Here is a 19,890-nt window from a genome sequence, read left to right on the forward strand (position 1 = left end):
AATTTAATGCACTTGCAAATGTAATAAGGCTCACTGGATTGAAAAATATGGTGGAAATAACAGAAACAAGATTATATTAATTGGAAGAGATACTGATAAAGGAGATTGCTCTGCTTTTTTTTTTTTTTTTTTTTTAACCATCCAGTTATGAAAACTGTGATGAGACTGGATTCCACCATAGTTGGAAAGAACTTAGGAAAGAAAAGTGTAAGAAGGGATAAAATAAGAGGGAAAGAGAGAATGAGTTCTGAAAGTTCTAACAAAAGTAAGTTAATTTCATCAGAAATAACTGAAAAAGGCAAGGAGCCTCAATTTTGTATCCCACTTTATAAACATCAATTTTAATATTTATATTGGGCATGTCTTCACACCATCCACACATTTACTCATTCATTCATTCATTCAAATTGTTGTTATTGTTCTCGGCAAGCTTCTCCTATGTCTCAAAGTCTGGAATTACAGGGATGAAGAAAAAAGCTGTGTTTTGGGTCTTCCTAATTTAAAGTGACTTGGCTCCCTGTACTTCTTACTTTAGCACTTAACCCATTTGCAATTAAATAATTGATGGTGGAGTTGTTTTGGGAATGTGCCTGTCTCTCATTACCCACCAGAATGTGATTTCTTAGAAGACAAAAGCTGATCCCTGGGGTCTTTCATCATGGTTGACACATTGTATGTGCTCATTAGGTGTTTGCTGAATAAATAAGAGAATGAATTTTAAATTAATCCACATGGGCTTGTCATTACAATGGCAGGAGGGAGATCCAGATTTTTCTTCTTCTGTCATGGCTGTACAATGACCTCTAGGAGTTTTCGGTTACCTCAAGGAATGCCACAAACTTACCAGACAGAACCATTTCCCTTCATTTTGATTTAAAACACAGCTGCCCTGTGGCTGCTTTTGTAATAAGAGATTGTACTGTGAAAACAATTTGGAGTAAAGTTGTTATAACTCCTAAGGGTCAGCACATCCCTGTGACTGGAGCACAAGTGGGTGCTTGGTTCTGCAGAATGTGTTGTAAGAGCTCCAGAGGATGTACAGTTCACTCACCATCATCACTCATTTCTGAGCCTCCTGACATATAAAAGAAAGGATACAGTCCTGGAGAAAAAACAAAAACAAACAAACAAAAAAGCCTGATCTGGCTAAAACCAGACAAATAGCCAAGAATTTAAAATAGTCAAGGGGCTTTTCTCTTTCCTTTAAGGATTCAGGAGACAGACTGCACATGCATAGCCTTTTAAAGGAAGAAATGAGACATCTGACTGACCCAATGTGTCTTTCCCTGGCTTGTCCCATAGAAAAGAGTGTAACCATGTCAGCCATGCATACTGCTTATCTCTTTCTCCACATGCAAGTTACATTTCTTTGCATACTTATACACTTTTTCATTTTTTCACCATATCTTCCTTTTCTGTGGTACATGATTGTGAGATCACAGAATACAATTTCCATGTAGCAATATACAGCATGGTCTCACTATCAGCAGTTGCATAAAACTGACAGCCAGATACCTTCCTCATCATTTTGGTAGTCTCTGCTCCCTGCTCCCATCACAGCAGCCTAGCATACAACAGCTTTCAAACTTCAAGTTAGTTCTTCTTCCTTCACAAAGTGCCCCTCTCTCTCCAGCCTTCTGCTCCTGAGATCTCATACTTATTAACTTAATTTGTTTGCAATCATCTTTTGATCTCTTCCTACTAGAATGTAAGGTGTTCCTTTGCTAGTTCAACATGTTCCCAGTTCCCATAATACTTCCTGGGAACAGTAGGTGCTTAATAAATACATGTAACTAGCAGACTGACAAAAAACATTAAATAATATATTTCATTTTAAAAAGTTTTGCTAAAGATGTGGCATGTCCATTTAAATAGCTTTTTCTTTAATTCTTTAAGGATGTGAAAGGGCCTAAGGAGAGAGCTCCATAACAGAACTAAATGCATTAACCAGCCTCTTTTAAGGGTCTACCATGTTGTCCACCGTGGCAGGATAACAGTGTGGAAAGAAGCAACAAAAACTAAATTTCAGACTTCCGGCCAAGATGGAGGCTTAGACGGACATGCTCGGTCTCCCTCTACAACTAGAGAGGAATACAACTACTTCAAAACAAAAGATAACTAGAAATTCCAGAAAATAAAACTACACGGAAGCCCAACGTATGAAGTTATAAACCAGCGGCGCCCTTTGGGCAGGTAAGAGCAAAAGAGGGCGGTGCTGTTTGCGGTCGCACCAGGGACAGCGGCAGGGAGAACAATCCCAGCGGCAGGGAGGACAATCCCGGCTGCAGTCGAACCCCGGCAGCTCACGACCCCAACACTGGGGAAAGCAGCCACCACATCGCCTCGAACAGTGAGGCCCAGGGGGCGGGAGGACGGATCCCAGTCTCCAGCGGAATAACTGTGTGAATCCATCTTGGACCCCCGCCCCCACACAAAGTGCCACAGCGCTGCGAAATAGGTTGCGGATCACCACTGGTCGCTGGGCAGTGACGACAAAGCTCTGGCAAGAAAGGTTGCAGATCGCCGCCGGTCACTGGGTCGTGACAAGTACTCAGGCACTGCCCCCTATAGCCGGCCCAAGAAAACAAAACGCATCTGTCAAAATGAGGCAGACAACTATAGAAATCCCGGTGGCGCAGCTCACCAGGCAACAGATGAAGAATCTGACAGATGAACAAATAAGAAACCTGTCAGAGGCTCAGTTCAGGGCCATTGTTATCAGGTGGCTTACAGAATTAACAAAAGATCTGGAAAAATATGAGAAAGAATCGAAAAACACTCATACTGAAAGGAACAAAACCACATACGAGACAGATGGTGAGGAAATAAAATCCAGAGTTCGAGTTAACAAACCAGAACACAAAGAAGGAACAAACAGTCAACCAGTGCAGAGAGAAAAAACGGGAAGCAAGGAAAATGATGAGAGGATCAGAAACCTCTGGGACAGCTATAAAAGGCCCAACATAAGAATCATTGGTTTGCCAGAGAGCGAGGAAGATGAACTAGAAATTGAAAAATTAAGTGAAAATATAATAAAGCAGAACTTCCCAAACTTGGGGAAGGAAATAGACTTACAGGTCCAGGAAGCACAGAGAATTCCAAAAACACTGGACCCAGGGAGAACCACTCCAAGACACATTATAATCAAAATGTCAAAAGTTAAAGATAAAGAGAGAATCTTAAAAGCAGCAAGAGAGAAGAAAAGAATCATGTACAAAGGGGTCCCAATTAGACTATCAGCTGACTTCTCAAGGGAGACCCTGCAGGCAAGAAGGGACTGGCAAGAAATATTCAAAGTAATGAAAATCCAAAACCTACAACCATGAATACTCTATCCAGCGAAATTGTCATTCGGAATAGAAGGGCAGAGAAAGTGTTTCCAGGACAAAATAAAACTGAAAGAGTTCGTTAAATCCAAACCACTGTTATATGAGATGTTAAAGGGACTGGTTTAGAAAAAGGAGGATCAAAACTATGAACACTAAAATGAAAACTGCATCACAAGAAACAACAACAGAAGTTAGGGAATTGAAACAAAGGCAAACTAAACAGGCAACGAGAGTGGAAAAAGAACTATAGGTATGGGGAACATATTGGGGGGAGGTCAGCAGGGAGGGGGAAGGGGGAGAGGGAGGGAGATGATATAGGAATTAAGGAGCATGGTAGGAGGGAATGGAATAGACAGAGAGAGGTTGAGAAGAACTATATGCACAACTAATGGACATGGTCTAAAAGGGGGGGACAACTGGAGGGAGGGGGGCCACCAGGTTGAGGGGAGAAGAGGGAAAGGAAATTGGAACAAATGTAACATTATAATCAATAAAGCACATTAAAAAACAAACAAACAAAAAAACTAAATTTCACATTTGCTCTGTGCCTGAAACCATGCTACTAGCTTTAAACATATCAATGTCATTGATTATCATAATGTTTATATAAAAGCAAAAATCCAAGCACTGTTTAGGGAAACTCAGGAGGAGAGGAAAAATATCTCCTCATTCATTTATTCATTTGATGTTTTTATTATTTTATATTTATCCATTCATTTAATTTTGCATCCTTTCATTCAATAAACTCTTTAAAAGGTGCCTACAATGTGTCAATAACTCAGGAAAATATTCAAATGTTCCATAAGGGTTCCTTTTTCACATAAATAACCACTTAAACCAATCTATCATTCTTGGATTTTTCATGGTCTGAAAATGTTGTAAGCACCTTTGGTTAACATGTATTTACAACAAGTACATAACACCTTTATGTGACTTTCTTCCAAGTTCACGTTCTCTTTGTTTTGTTGTCTTTTTTTAAAAATCAATCCATTCACAGTCAGTGCACATCTTATTTGTTAAGCATTCCTCAAGATGTTACGTTTGATCTATGTGCTCTTCAAACTGTGAGATCTTTATCTGGAGTGACACATGTCCTAGGACTGGCCAGGAAGAGCTCTGAGTCACTCTAGCTGCAGTGACTAGCATACAAGTGGATCTAGCCCTTAAGCCAGGTGATCAGAGCTAATGAGCACCAGCCCGGCACTCCTGAAGTTTGCTCTGTTTGTATTGTGGTTGTACACTGGCTTTTACAGTGGGTTTAATCATACCCACCAAAAGATATATCTAAGTCCTAACCCCTGATACATGTGAATGTGATCTTATTTGGAAAAAGTGTCTTTGTACATGTAATTAAGGGTTTTGAGATCAGATCATCCTGGATTTAAAGTGGGCCCTACATCCAATGACTAATGTTCTTAGAATAGAAAAGAAAGAGAGATTTGAGACACAGAGAAAGGCAGAGATTGGAGTGATGCAACTACAAGCCAAGCAAGGCCCAGGTGACTGGCAGCTACCCAAAGCCAGGAGAGGGGCAGGGATCAGATTCTCCTTCCATGCTGCCAGAAGGAACCAACCCTGCAGACACCTTGATTTTAGACTCCTGACTTCTAGAATTGTGAGAGAATATGTTTCTGTTGTTTGAAGCCACCAGTTTGAGGTAATCTGTTTTAGCAGTCCCAGGAAACCATCATAGCAGGATGTAACTCTGGAGTTTCCAGTGACCATATATAAATAACCTTGAGAATAAAACCAAGAAAGCTAAAAGCATTTGTGACAAATAGAGAAACAGAGCTTTGTAATGGCACCCAAGGTCTAGGCATGCTGAAATGCCAGTCCTACCCTGAAACTCTTTGGTTTCATGAGCATGAATAAATCCTTTGACTTTTTCTTGGTTTTGCTTCAGCCAAGTTTAGTTGGAGTTCAGTCTACTGCAGCCTAAAGAGTCCTAAGCAGAAAGCCATACATTTAATGGGAAAAGAGGTCACTAGAAAAGTGGTTGAACTGTCATTGATGTAGTTTCACAGATTGGTCTGCAGAAGAGGGTATGTCATCAAGCAAACCCCTTCTATGAGAGGTTTGGCATGGGCAGTGTTGAGTCAACTGGACTGAGTGTTTTTTCTTGTGTCAAGATGTGCTAGCCAGAGTGATGAGGACGCCAACTCATCATCACAGAACCTGAAATTATTAGAGTCGTGTTGCAACACCAATGTTAAACAGGGTGCCTCTCTGCTTAAGGGACAGAGGTGCGAGACATAAGGAGTTGTTTTTCCTTCCTGGCCAGAACTTGTCATCGCTCTGTAGCTACATACCGTGTGTGTTAATTGTCTCCAACTCATTTTAATTGGTTTGCAACCCTGACCCTTTGGAAGTTCTTTATTGCCACAGTCCACTGTTCTCCCTGATTCCTGGGAAATGATAAAGACCCTCACGCACTGTGTTTTCAGCCTGGAACTCTGCACTATAAATAACCACCTTGCATCCTCTGTGTTGTATTCTCACCCTGTAACTTTGCTTCTGTGGATGGCTCCGCTCATTTCTCATCTAATGGTAGGACAACAGCAGGAGTAAACACAGTGTTCCAGGTGGTGAATTCTTCAACAAGAGAAGCAAGATGCAGCCGCATCCAGCACACAAATCGGCTCCAAGGACACAGCGTTGGCGAATTGTGCCAAGTGTTTACCTTGAGCAGCCAGCTTTATAATAGGTTGGTGAGGGCTTTATTTTTTCCCTTTCTGATGCCAATATACCATATGCAAGTGTGGGAGTGAAGACAAGGATCCTGAAAACAAGTGCACATGAACCTGAACCCCAACTCTGCCATGCATTAGCAGTGTGATCTTTGGCAAGTGATAAAACATTTCTGCATCTTGATTCCCTCCTCAAAGAAATGAGTACCATATTACTACTTGCTCCAGAGCATTATGTGAGGATTAAATAAAACAACCCACATTAAATGCTCAGTGGTAATACAATAAACACTAGTTAATTATGCTTGCATATTATGATTGTTATGAATATGAGACTTCAGACACACCACTCTAACCTACCTATGTTCTAGTGCCCTCCTCCATGTAACAATAGTCTAACTCATATAGCCATTGAACATTCGAATGGTTTTACACATGCTAAATACTTGGAACAGTGTTCTAAGTAAATTTTCAGTAAATGGTATCAATTATAATGAATGATTTTATTGCTATTTTATTTTTCTAGAGGATACACATAATCACATTCAGAAATCATTATGGATAGGTCACTGTGTGGGGTGTCTAGAGATAATATGGAGAGCCAGACCCAAACTACCCTCTCCTCGCATCCATGTAAACACATATTATTTAACACTGGGAGTGCAAATGTTCAAGATATAGCGGAAGAGAAGGAGTGAGTGGAACTCCTACCTAGGGTGTCTGCAGTTGAACTGAGACTTGCATGACAATGAGGAGGTATTTGCCAGGTGGTAGGAAAAACCAGGCAAGCCTCCCCTGCCTGTAAGAGACACAACAGGCACCAAAGCATGGAATGTGGAGCATATACTGAATTGTTCTGAAAAGCTGCATAGAAGGATGCTTGGAAAACAATTTTAATGTTTGAAAAGCTTCACCCTGGCTTTTACAGCTGTCCCAGACACTCTCCAGAGCTCCATGTTACTTTCTATCCTTATCCAAATTCAGGTCACGTCCCCAGAGAGTCATTCCTTGACCTTCCTGAATAAAAGACAGCTCCATCACTCCTATGAACTGCCTTGCCATATGTCTTCCAGCTGAGATTATCAGACTACAGGCTCCCTGAGAGTCAAAACCTTGTTTGTGATATACACTGTCTTATCCTCTGCACCTGGGACCCATGCAAAACACTTGAGAATTGTTTATGAGCAAATGAGTGCAAGATGTTGTGACTCCTGGGTGGAGGCTCATGCATTCAGACAGGCCTACACCACCTAGGTAAAGGTGAATTTTTGAGGCTTTCCTGATCTCTAGGGAGGAAGATCAGGATCTGTTTCCTTCACATTCTGGACATTAATGATTTCATATAATCAATTCCAAATTTGAATTTTCCCAATGGCAGTTTACACAGAACCCTATGGAGACATGAGGTAAAGATGGAGCTGCCTTTGTAGAAGGGTTGTAAGAATCCATCATCCCACCATTTACATCTTCCAGACCCTCTGTGGTAGCCCAAAGCTTCTCTAGATTCTTAAGTTCATTGTTTGAAGAGCAGTGATGTAGACTAGTGAACAACAAATCTTTCCTGTGAAGGAGATGTAAATATCTTTAAAGTAAGACCACACAGTCTTTGTTGCAAAACTCAGTTCTGCTTTTAAAGAATGAAGGCAGCCACAGACTACATATAAACAAGTGAGCCTGCTTATGTCCCAATGAAACTTTTCTAACATAAACAGACACAAGCTAGCTACAGCCCATGGGTAGTAGTTTGGCCTCCCCATTGTTAGAGCACCCTAGAATTAATCAGAATAGCAGCCTTAGCTACAGTGGTTTCTTACTTTTCTTGAAAAAGTCATGCCTCTTGTAGTAAACTAAGAAAACTTATTATAGTAATGTTCAGCACTAATCTCTGAAGTAACAGGAAGTCCCAACAGCATGCTAATTGTGACCTGTACCTATGGTTATCATATGAAAGGTAACTAGAGATACATTAATTTGAACCAAATATTGAGAAAATATGACTCAAATATTAAAAATCCTGAATCCAAAAATACAACTGTATTCAAATTTTTTAAAATCCAGTTATAGTAGATTCTATTCACTCTTCTCCCAAATTCTTATTTTTCTCTTCTTCCTAACTGCACAGTTACACTATATTTCCCAGCATCCCTTTTGGAGATGTTTTTCATGTGACTAGTTCTCAACAATGAAATATGATCATCAAAATGTAATTTGATTCCAGGCCAAGGCTTTTAAAGAAACAGATGTATTTTCCAGGCTCTTTTAGTGTTCTGCATGATTTTTAAATCCCCTTCCACTCACCGGATGCAGACTATGATGATGAGGGCAATGGAGATGATGATGATAATGATGATGATGATGATGAGACTCTAGGGGAAGGTGGATCCCAAAGATAGGTAGAACCTGGACCCCTGAGTCACAGCAGGGAAGGAAGCCACTTTCTGATCAAGCGTGTCCAATTTGGACTATTAGAAGACTGAAAAAAAAAAAAAACACTTCTGTAACATTTCAGTCATTATCATTTGTGGGAGAGGGTTCTACAGATGATAGCAGATAGCTGACTAATTAGCTAATAAACTTTTTTTTTTAAGAATGTGGAATATGGGCACAAATATGCATTTCTTGTTTACTCATCATGTACTCAAAGAGCAGAATAAAATACATGGGAAGTGATGAAAAATTTGCTTCTGCAAAAATCCTGACAATTCCCACAGAAGTCTTTGTACTTTGAGATGAAGCTTCTATCTCCATACTGATGGCAGCCCCACTTTCCTAAAAGTGAAACTGGGCAGTGTCCTTGTTTCTATATATAGATTCAAGTTCAAATTCAGCAAGTGAATAATGTCAAGGGACTGGTACAACTGGCTCACAAATACTTCCTGGAACTAAGGAAGATTATGAGGGGTGGGGAGTCTCTCATCACAGGAGGATAAGCGAGCAAGGAAACAGAATTCCACATATTAGTTGGGCAATGCCTGTGAGAAGGAAAATATGACTGAGTCTAATCCATCTGCTGTCAATGGCAGTGCTGATTTCTCCCATGCATGTCAATAGGCAGAAGCTATAAATAGAGCTTGCCAAGGAGGAAATATGTGGGAGTTTGCATTGATATTCTCCTGGATCAGGAAATGGTGATGGAAAGTATATGGTCATGTCATGTACAAAAAAAAAAAAAAAAAAAATGTTCATTTTGAGGGAATCATGACTTTTCCTGTGACCATGCTTATTGGGAAGTAGGACCTCACATGTGGATGTTTCTGAATTATTAACATTGGTGAATGAAATTCTAGTTTAAATCCACTGAGGAGCTCTCTGCATAAAAATGTAGTTATTCTTTCATATGATAAAAATAATGTCATTTTTAGAAAGAAAACTAGCCACTAACAAAACATGTTTTGTACATGTAAACTGCATTTCATAGAATTGATTTGCATCAAGCAAAAATACAACTATACTCAGGATACCATCCTGATGGTCCTTAGTCTGCAGCAAGGGGCTTACAGATCTTGTTGCACATCACTATTGTAACTTCTTTTTATACTCAAGTCTAGGTTCCAGCCCAAAAGAGTTAGAATGAGCAGCTGAGATCCAGACATCTGTATCTTTTAAGTGTCTGTTAACAGCAAAAAATTATGTCGAAGACTTAACCCCTACTACCTCAGAAGGTGAACTTATTTGGAAATAGAGTCAATACATATATAATTGTTAAGAGAAGGTCACACTAGAGGAGGGTGGGTCCCTAACACAAAATGACCGGTGTCCTTATAAGAAAATGAGCAAGTGACACCTTCATTTCAGATTTCTGGCCTCCAGACTGTAGGAGAACACATTTCTATGGGTTTAAGCCCAGTTGTAGCAATTTATTTTAGCAGCCCTGGGAAACTAACACAGCATCCCATAAATAATTGGTTTATCCAGTCCTGGTTAAAACAGCTCTAAACAACTATAACACATCTGCTTTTATTCTCTATAATAACCATGTACTTCCTAGAGAGATGCCCATATTCTTCAAGAAAATTTCTCTATGATGTTACTTCTCGACACTCTACATGACTTTTAAAGATGGTTAGAAGGCAAAAAGTGAATCCAACACAATACTTAGAAACAAGGTATTCTTTATATCTTTAGTTTATTATTATCTAGCTAAAATATCCTTATTTGTAGCAGGTGATTTTAAATGCATCAGAAATTATAATTATTTTATTATTTAGAAGAAATTTTTAGAATGATACTGTTCTATAAAGAATATTGTTATATGTGGCATTCAATATTTTTGGCGAATCCCCAAAATACTACATGTTCTTTATAAAATCCTCAAACAATAAAGAAATTTACAATGTAGAAAGTGAAAGTCACTCCTAAACCCACTTCCCAAAGAACTCTGGTTAGTAACTGGGATACACACTTCCAAATTTTTGGAAAATCTGTACCAACTTATTTTCACGTGGTGAAATTAGATTTCCACCTCATTGCATTTAAAACTCATCTAATATTCCATAGTATTAGATAAGCATGGGATTATGTTGCATAGTTGGCACTGCCTAAAATCAGCTGTCCTTACATGGCAATGATATTTTTTGTTTACTTAATTATTTAAGTTTGGGAGTTGGAAGACTTTGTGGGAGGCTATGGTTTAATTTACTAACTGCCTGACTGCATAAAGAAGCTACTCAGCTCTTTTGTTGTATGCGTTATTCCATGGACTCTTTACCTGTTATGAATTGGCCCCCAGTGTGGACATTTGCATGAAATTGCTCCCCATCTTCCCCAAGTTTATCATGGTAGCAGATTATTTTACAAACCAAAAATCTTTTAGCAAAGATGACAACAGAACATGTGACACATAGGAGAAAATCTCAGCAGGATATACCCTGAAAAGTTTATGGAGAAGGCAGCCTTGTGGGGGACCCACACAGCAAGCCTAATGCCCAGAGATCAAGGCACATGCACCACAAGTGTGAAGTATTAATCAGGCCTGACAGTTCCTGTGCCATGGTATTTATTATGTGAATTCCAAAACACACAGATGCTGAGACTAGCACCTGCCTCCTATCTCTTTGCTCATGAACAGCATGGGGGCTTGGTTTGTCAAGCTGAGTCTGGTAAGCTGCACCTTTAGTTTTAAGGAAACACTCCTCTGGAACAAACAAATATTTTAAACATCCAAGAAATAAATTGCCTAGTCCTATGGAAATTCTAGTTGTCTTGTAAAAGTCATTTCAGTGATATGCTAATATACAATTGAAGCTTACTTAAGCCAATAGATTTAATTAGGTATTTGTACACACACACACACACACCACATACACATATAATATGTGCATTTACTCAATATTTTTTAAAGCAGCAGTAATATTTGTTCTATCAAAAACAAACAAGCAAAACACCATGTACCCAGAGAGTAGTCTATTCTCTGCTGTACAGTTGTTACTCAATACCTGTCGAGTGAAAAAATGGATTATTTCACCTTTGTATGAATGTGATAAAGAAAGGCACAAAAGGGGGGGGGGGGAATGCCATGTGAAAATGTGGGCCTAATGTAGAAGAGATGTCTGATTTTAGGATTGGGACAGAAGAAATAGGATGAGCAAGAACTATATTTTAATGCAGAAAGGAAGGAAATTCTCAAAACACAAAGTGATGTGGGTAACTCAAAGGGACAGAGAAACCAATGTGGAAGGGCTACCAGTGACTAAAGCTGGGACCATTTGAGTAAGCAATACTTTGAGATTATAACCCAAAGTAAAACTAACTACATGTGAGTCCACACTGATATAAATAAATATTTTAATATAAAACTGGAAGGAAAGTGACAAATTTCTTATCAAAAATTCTACAGATCCAGTCAAGGTGGCAGTGTAGGCAGACATGGCTCACCTCTTTGCACAACCACATCAAAATTACAACTAAAATATAGGACAACCATCATCCAGAACCATCTGAAATTGAGTTGAATGGAAGTCTGAGAACTATGGAATTAAAGAAACCACATCCACCAAGACAGGTAGGACAGATGAAGAATGGGCTGGTCTCCCACCCACATGTGGTGCATAAAAATTCGGGAGGGATACCTTGGGAGTGAGGAGTCTCAGCCCCATACCAGGGCCTCCGGCCTAGGGGTCCAGTGCCAGGAAGATAAGTTCCCACAACATTTGGCTGCAAAAACCAGCAGGGATTGAGTCAATGGAAGAAACTTCTGGAGCCCCAAGCAGTCCCTCTTAAAGAATCCACACAAGGATTCACCTACTCAGACTCACTCCCTCTGAGCTTCAGCACTGGGGTAGCAGCTTGAAAGGCACCAGGGGTATACAGGGAGAAACTGAAGTGTCTTGTATCAAGGTGAGAAGAGGCTATTGTCTCCTTTCCAAGCCCTTCCCCCACAGAATCAGCAAGTTGGTGCCCTATCTAAGACTCTATCAACCTGGCTAACACCAATTGACCTTTGGAGATCTCCAGAGACTCCACCCTACCCAATTTATGGGCCCACCCAAGCTGCTTTTCCATATGAATGGCTGGTCTTGGCTCATGTTTCACAACTTCCTAAAACCTAGGGAAAAAGCAAAGGCTGGCCTCAGTGAGCCCCAGGCCCAGCACTAGCAGCAGCCAGCCTAAATTCACAGCTTGGCTTCACCTGGGAATCTCCACACCCAGCACAAATAGCAGCTATCTCAGATTACTTATAGCTCAGGGAGGGTGCCCCAGGCAAAACACAGGTGGGGGCTGACCTTGACCTACACCCCCGAGGAAACCCCAGGTCGAGTGCACACAGTGGACAGCTACAGACCATGTCGGAGCAGCACCACCCTGCCCCTGCACAGCTGATCCTCCACAGAGGGTGGAAGTTGGTGGTCAGTGGTCACAGCCAGTCCGTAAAGCTGACTCACCTGGGTGAATCTCTCCCATTCATCTGCCAATAGCAACCAAGTCTCAACTACAAGAAGAGGGTGTATTCAGCCTAAACAAAGGACACACCACAAGTACCTAGCTGGGTGCCAAGGGAGACTGTGCCACTGGACCCTACAGGACACCTACTACATAAGCCACACTACAAAGACACAGAGTCAAAGCAACTCTACCCAATACACAGAAATAAACACAGAGAAGCTGCCAAATTGAGGAGGCAAAGAAATACAGCCCAAATGAAAGAACAGAACAAAACCGCAGAAAAAGAACTAAACAAAATGGAGATAGCCAACCTATCAGATGCAGAGCTTAAAATACTGGTGATAACAATGCTCAGAGAAATGATTGAGTATGGCCACAAAATATAGGAAGAAGTGAAGGTCATACAAAGTGAAATAAAATATATATATACAGGAACCAACAGTGATGGGGAGGAAGCCAGGATTCAAATCAACAATTTGGAACAAGAGGAAGAAATAAACATTCACCTGGAACAAAAAGAAGAAATAAGAATTTTAAAAAACAAGGAGAGGATTAGGAACTTATGGGACAACTTTAAGCATACCAACATCCGAATCATGGGAGTGCCAGAAGGAGAAGAGAAAGAGCAAGAAATTGAAAATTTATTTGAAAAAGTGATGAAAGAAAACTCCCTAATTTGGTGAAGAAAATAGACATAAAAATCTAGGAAGCACAGAAAGCCCCAAACAAGTTGAATTCAAAGAAGACCACACCAAAATATACCATAATTAAAATGCCAAAGGTTAAAGATAAAGAGAAAATCTTAAAAGCAACAAGAGAAAAGAAGAGAGTTACCTACAAAGGAATTCCCATAAGACTATCAGCTGACTTCTCAAAAGAAATTTTGCAGGCCAGAAGGGGTTGGCAACAAGTATTCAAAGTGATGAAAAGCAAGGACTTACAACCCAAATTACTCTATCCAGCAAAGCTATCATTTGGAATGGAAGGGCAGATAAAGTGCTTCCCAGACAAAGTAAAGCTAAAGGAGTTCACATCACCAAGTCCTTATTATATGAAATGTTAAAGGGACTTATTTAAGAAAGAGAAGGTCAAAACTATGAACATTAAAATGACAACAAATTCACAACTATCAGCAACTGAATCTAAAAAAATAAAAACAAAACAAAAACAAACAAACAAAAAAAAACTAAGCAAACAACCAGAACAGGAACAGAATCACAGGTATGAGGATCACTTGGAGGATTGCCAACCGAAAGTGGGAAAGGAGAGAAAGAGGGAAATGGTGCAGGGATCAAGAAGCGTAATTGTTAGAAACAAAACAGCCTGGGAGATGTTAAGAATAGTGTAGGAAAGGATGAAGCCAAAGAACTTGCATGCACAACCCATGGACATGAACTAAGGGGGAGGGATTCCTGGAGGGAAGGGGGTATGGGGGGTACCGGGGAGAAAACTGGGACAACTGTAACGGCACAAGCAATAAAATATACTTTTAAAAACTTTAATAATATAGATACACACATAACCCTCCTCCTTGGGTGATTGAATTATCCTCACCATTAGTGTGTGTGGGCTTAGTTACTAACATTCAAAAGAGCAAGTATGGAAAAGGGAAGATGTTGTAAGCAAACAAAGGAGAAACCAAGTGTGGATGTCACATACTTTCTAATCTGATGTACTGGGAGGGGCATCCCACCCTGTGGTGTGCTCCCCCCAAAACTGTAACCAAGTCTAATCATGAGAGCAACATTAGACACACCTAAATTCAGAAACATTTTACAAAATACCTGATCGTTACTTCTTAAAAATGTCAATGTCATGCAAAACAAGGAAAGGCAAAAACTGTTACAGCCAAGTGAACTAAGGAGAGCATGTTACAATGTGTAATGTGGTACCCAGGACACCAGTGGGAAAACCGGTGAAATCCAAATAAAGTCTGGAATTTAGTTAATGGTATTATACCAATATTGGTTTCTTAGTTTTGATAACTATACTGTGGTGATACAAAATACCAACCTTAGAGCAAACTTAGTGAGGAATAGAAAAAAACTCTCTATAAATCTAAACTTACTGTAAGTCAAAAATTATTCCAAAATAAAGGTTTACAAATAAAAACTTTCATATGTTCTTTACAATGACAATACCTAGATCTACATTCTTTTGCACAAAAGGGGAAGTGCTTTTTCAGAGGTAGATTTATCAAGGTAATACAAAAAAACAGAAGCTATTCTAGGCCTTTTAACAAAAAGGAATTTAACTCAGGGAACTGGGAAGAGTTAAGGAGCCAAAGAGGGGAGGAGGGAGCCAGAAACTGGAGGCTTCCAAAGCTGCCACAACCCTTGAAACTGGAGACCAAGGGGGAGAGGTGATATCTTCAGAGCTCAGTGTCCGCCTGCACTGGCAGACAGCGTGCAAGGAGAGTGGGCAGCCTGGGGAGGGCGCTGAGGAAGGCTCTGAAGGTGACCTGGGAATCAGAGAGAGGGAAACATAAGCCCTGGCTTCTCCCATATTCAAGTTTTCTACCCATGCTTCCATCAGCTATATGTTCCCAGAAGTCACAGGCAATGCAGCCCAAGATGCATCCTTCCCTGGGACAGAAGCCAGAGCAGAGGAAAATAGCGGAAGGTTCTGAGTCTCCTCAGGCAGTTTTCTGGAACAGAGGAACATGGTGATGAAAAACCATGTTTGCTGTGGAGTTGTGCATCAAGAAAAGGAATATGATGTATGTGTACCTGAATCAAGTGTGCAAAGAGATTTACACAGGTCTTTAAGAGGTAGAAGGTGGGCAGTCCTTTTCTGTTTCTGTCTTATTGTTGAGACAAAGGGACCGCCTATGCAGGGATGAGCCATTGCACCTACTGGTGAAATGTACATTGGGTAAATTCACTATGGGACACACAAATCCAGCTAAAGTAATAGGCAAAGTTGTTTCAAATTAAGAAAATGCCTTTAAAAATTATCTTCAAAATCATCCTTGCTATCGTCAGGACCTGCTACATGATGTACTAGCCACTGCATGAAGAACTTGACTCAAAACCAAAAACCATTCTCTGAGATAGCTGTGGGAGGCAGAATGCTATCCCCTTCAAAAACATCCATGTCATAATCCCCCAAATGTGAGAATATGTTGTGTCACATGGCAAAGGGGAATTCAAGTTGTAGATGGAATTAGGTTGTTAATAGCTGACCTTGCAATAAGGAGATGGTCCTGGATTGTCAGGGTGGTGTTATTGTGCTCACAGAGGTCTCTGAGTGGTGGAGAGGGAATGGTGTTACGTGAGAAGGACTAGCTGGCCATTGCCAGCTTTGAAGATGAAAAGGGCCATGAGCCAAGGCATGTAGGAGTCTCAGCAACTCCGAGAGAGAGAGAGAGAGAGAGAGAGAGAGAGAGAGAGAGAGAGAGAGAGAGAGAGAGAGAGACAGAGAGAGAGACAGAGAGAGAGACAGAGACAGAGAGAGAGACAGAGAGAGAGACAGAGACAGAGAGAGAGAAGGATTCTCCCCAGAACTCCAGGAAGAAATGCAGCTCTGCTGACAACTTGATTTCAGCCCCAGGGGCTCGAATTTCAGACTTCTGTCCTCCCAAACTAAGAGACGATTAAATATTTGTTGTTTCAAGCCACCGTGTGTGCGGTTATTTGTTACATCAGCTAACTTGAACAGGTGAGGACTGGTATGCCCATTTTGCAGATGAGAAAGCTAATATATATCAAAAACAAACAAACAAAAACACAAAACAGGAGCAATAGCACTGAGATTTAAACCAAAGTTTTGCTGGTTCCAAAATATTAGCTTTTTTTTCCTTCTCTGAGACACTATGTTGCTTCACTTTGAAACAAAACATGTTATTTAATTTATATCAATAGTATTGATTGTAACATAAATCAATGTTACCCTAAAATGAATTGGAGAAATTGTGATTATTCTGAAACAGCAAACTTAAATTAAGCCTAAGAAGACATGAGAGTTAAGAAAATGAGGAACAGTAGATGAAATAACATTTCTTACTTATCTTTTGTTTCAGACCCTTTCTATACATTGTCTCAATAAATTCTCTTGAAACCCTGTATAGTGAAGGCTATCTTTTCAACAAAGAGGATGATAAAACTTAGAAAGGCTACATCACTGGCCAAAGCTTACATGACAAGGGGAAGAGCTAGGATTTGGGGTCAAGCTTATTACTCTCTCCAACTTTGCATTCATTCTGTTTCAGCATGATGCCAACTCCAGAAGCAAAAATATTTGGTGGAAAAACATATTTAAAAGTTAAATGAGGACATAGACATCTTAAGTGTGTTCCCTTCATCCTATGATAGCCCACTAGCTGGTAAAACTACTGTTTTTGGTCTTTGCTGTTTCTAGTAAATTTTGGAACTATATACTGTGTGGAGAAACCACATATTCTGAAGTAACTCTTTGGGCCTTATTTGTATATACACATATATATAGATAGGTGGATATATACAAGAGTCGGGGGTGAAAATGTACCATAATTGTTTATAATGACTGGAACTAGTTATCTGGTTATAATAACAGGTATATTGAATGAATTATTATATCCTAATGCTTGATTTTTTAAAGGATATGGATATCAAAGCTAAGAGTTTCCTTTTAACTATAATAAGCACAAAGGAATTATTTCTAGAAGATTCAAAGTCTACTCCAACATCTTTCTGTAGCTGCCCAGTGCCTAGTCGGGTGGGTGCTTACCTGGTTGCCCGTGAATTCTCTAGGAAGCTTGTTAAAAACCTAGAGTCCTGATTTCATTCTTAGGGATATGATTCAGTGGGCCTGAAATGCAGTGACCTCAGACTTCAAAATGTACAGCCAACAGATACATGAAAAATATAAAACTAGACCACCTTCTTACACCACACAAAAATAAACTCAAAATGAATTAAAGACTTAAACATTAGACTCAAAATCATAAAACTCCTAGAAAAAAACATAGTCAGTAAAATCTAAGAAATTTCTCATAGCAATACATTTTCTGATATGTTGCCTTGGGCAAGGGAAACAAAAGAAAAAATAAACAAAGGGAACTACATCAAACTAAAATGTTTTTGCACAGCAAAAGAAACCATCAAGTAAATGAAAAGACAACCCACTGAATGGGAGAACATATTCATCATTAAAACATCTGATAAGATGTTAATTTCCAAAATTTATGAAGAACTTATAAGACTCAACACCAAACAAACAAACAAATGAACAATCCAATTTAAAAATTGGGCAAAGGACCTGAATAAACATGTCTCCAAGGAAGATATACAGGTGGCCGATAGACATGCAAAAAGATGCTCAATGTCACTAATCATCAGAGAAATACAAAGTAAAACCACAATGAGATCACATCACACCTGTAAGAATGACCATCGTTAATAAATCAACAAACAAGTGTTGGTTAGGCTGCAGAGAAAAGGGACCCCACAGTGCCCTCATGCACTGTTGGTGGGAATGCAGAGTGGTACAGCCACTGTGGAAAGAAGTATGGAGTTACCTCAAAAAATTAAAAATGGAACTGCCTTATGACCCAGCAATTCCACTTCTGGGACTATACCCAAAGAAACCCTAAATGTTAATTTGAAAGAATATATGCACCCCTATGTTCATTGCAATGCTATTTATAATAGCCAAGGTGAGGAAGCCGCCCTAGTGCCCATCAGTATATGAGTGGACAAAAACAGCTGTGGTACATTTCCACAATAGAATACTACTTGGACATAAAAAAGAAGGAAACCCTACCTTTTGCAACAGCATGGATGGACCTGGAGAATATTATGCTAAGTGAAATAAGCCAGTCATAGAAAAACAAATACCATATAATTTCACTTATATGTGGAATCCAATGAATGAAATAAACTAACAAAGAAAACAGAAACAGTCTCATAGATACATAGGACAGATTGATAGTTGTCAGAAGAGAAGGGGATTGGGGAGCAGGGTGAAAAAGGTGAAGGGATTAAGCAAAGAAAAAAAGTCATAGACACAGACAGCAGTATGGTAATTACCAGAGGATAAGGGGGATAGGAGGAGGTAAAAGGGGAAAAGAGGGAATAAAGGGTTATAGAAAGAAACTTGACTTGGGATGGTGAACATACAATATGCAGATGATGTGTTATAGACTTGTACACGTGGAACCCATATAGTTTTATTAACCAATGTCACCCCAATAAATTCAAAACATTGTAAAAATATATAATTAAAATTTAAAATAATACTAATAGAAACAGCATACTGTAGACTTATTGAGGGGCAGTTCAGAAGCCAAGATCATTGCCTTAGCATCTCCATGTGTCAGGAATCAACATGCATTCAAATGCTGAATGTGTGTATCCTCATATCATCTGACTATCCTTGCCAGCATGTGCCAGGCAGACCTATAGTATACAATGATAAAGGAGATTCATATAAGAAATAAGAACATTTTTTAAAAAGAGGAGGTTTCATCAAATTTTGTTCTGTGAAAGCAGACAATAACAAAAAATGTACAGCTCATCTTGTGTTGCGGTACCCTAGAGTGTTAGGGATAACCATTTGCCTGGCCTTATGAATTCCAGCAAGAGAGTGATTTCTGAGATACTGGTACACAAGGAATATCAGAGCTATGCTTCACGCAATCTCCATCACCGCCTCTCCTGACCTTCCCAGGTCTCTGTGTGTCGTTCTCTGACACGCTTGTATTCCTGTGTTACTAGAAATACACTTGGTGTTATGAGATGCACAAGCACATGCACTAACAGGAAGGAGAGCGACTCCAGTGACAAACTCATTGGATGATTGCATTTGAGCAAAACGCTGTCCCTTCTGGTTTCCCTCTTCGGGGCTTATTGAAGATTGTAAATTCAAAGCAGCTAGGAAGCTGATATTGCTACAATACAAGATCTAGTCCACAGCCTGTGCTTGAAAATATCATCCATAAATAAAGCAGAAATCCAAATGTATGTGCAGCAATGAAAGCAATGCCAGAAGGCTAACCATAAGAGCTCACATTA

The sequence above is a fragment of the Furipterus horrens genome, unplaced genomic scaffold (genome assembly GCF_987537825.1).
Source record: "Furipterus horrens unplaced genomic scaffold, mFurHor1.1.pri manual_scaffold_5, whole genome shotgun sequence".
In the NCBI taxonomy this organism is placed as follows: domain Eukaryota; kingdom Metazoa; phylum Chordata; class Mammalia; order Chiroptera; family Furipteridae; genus Furipterus; species Furipterus horrens.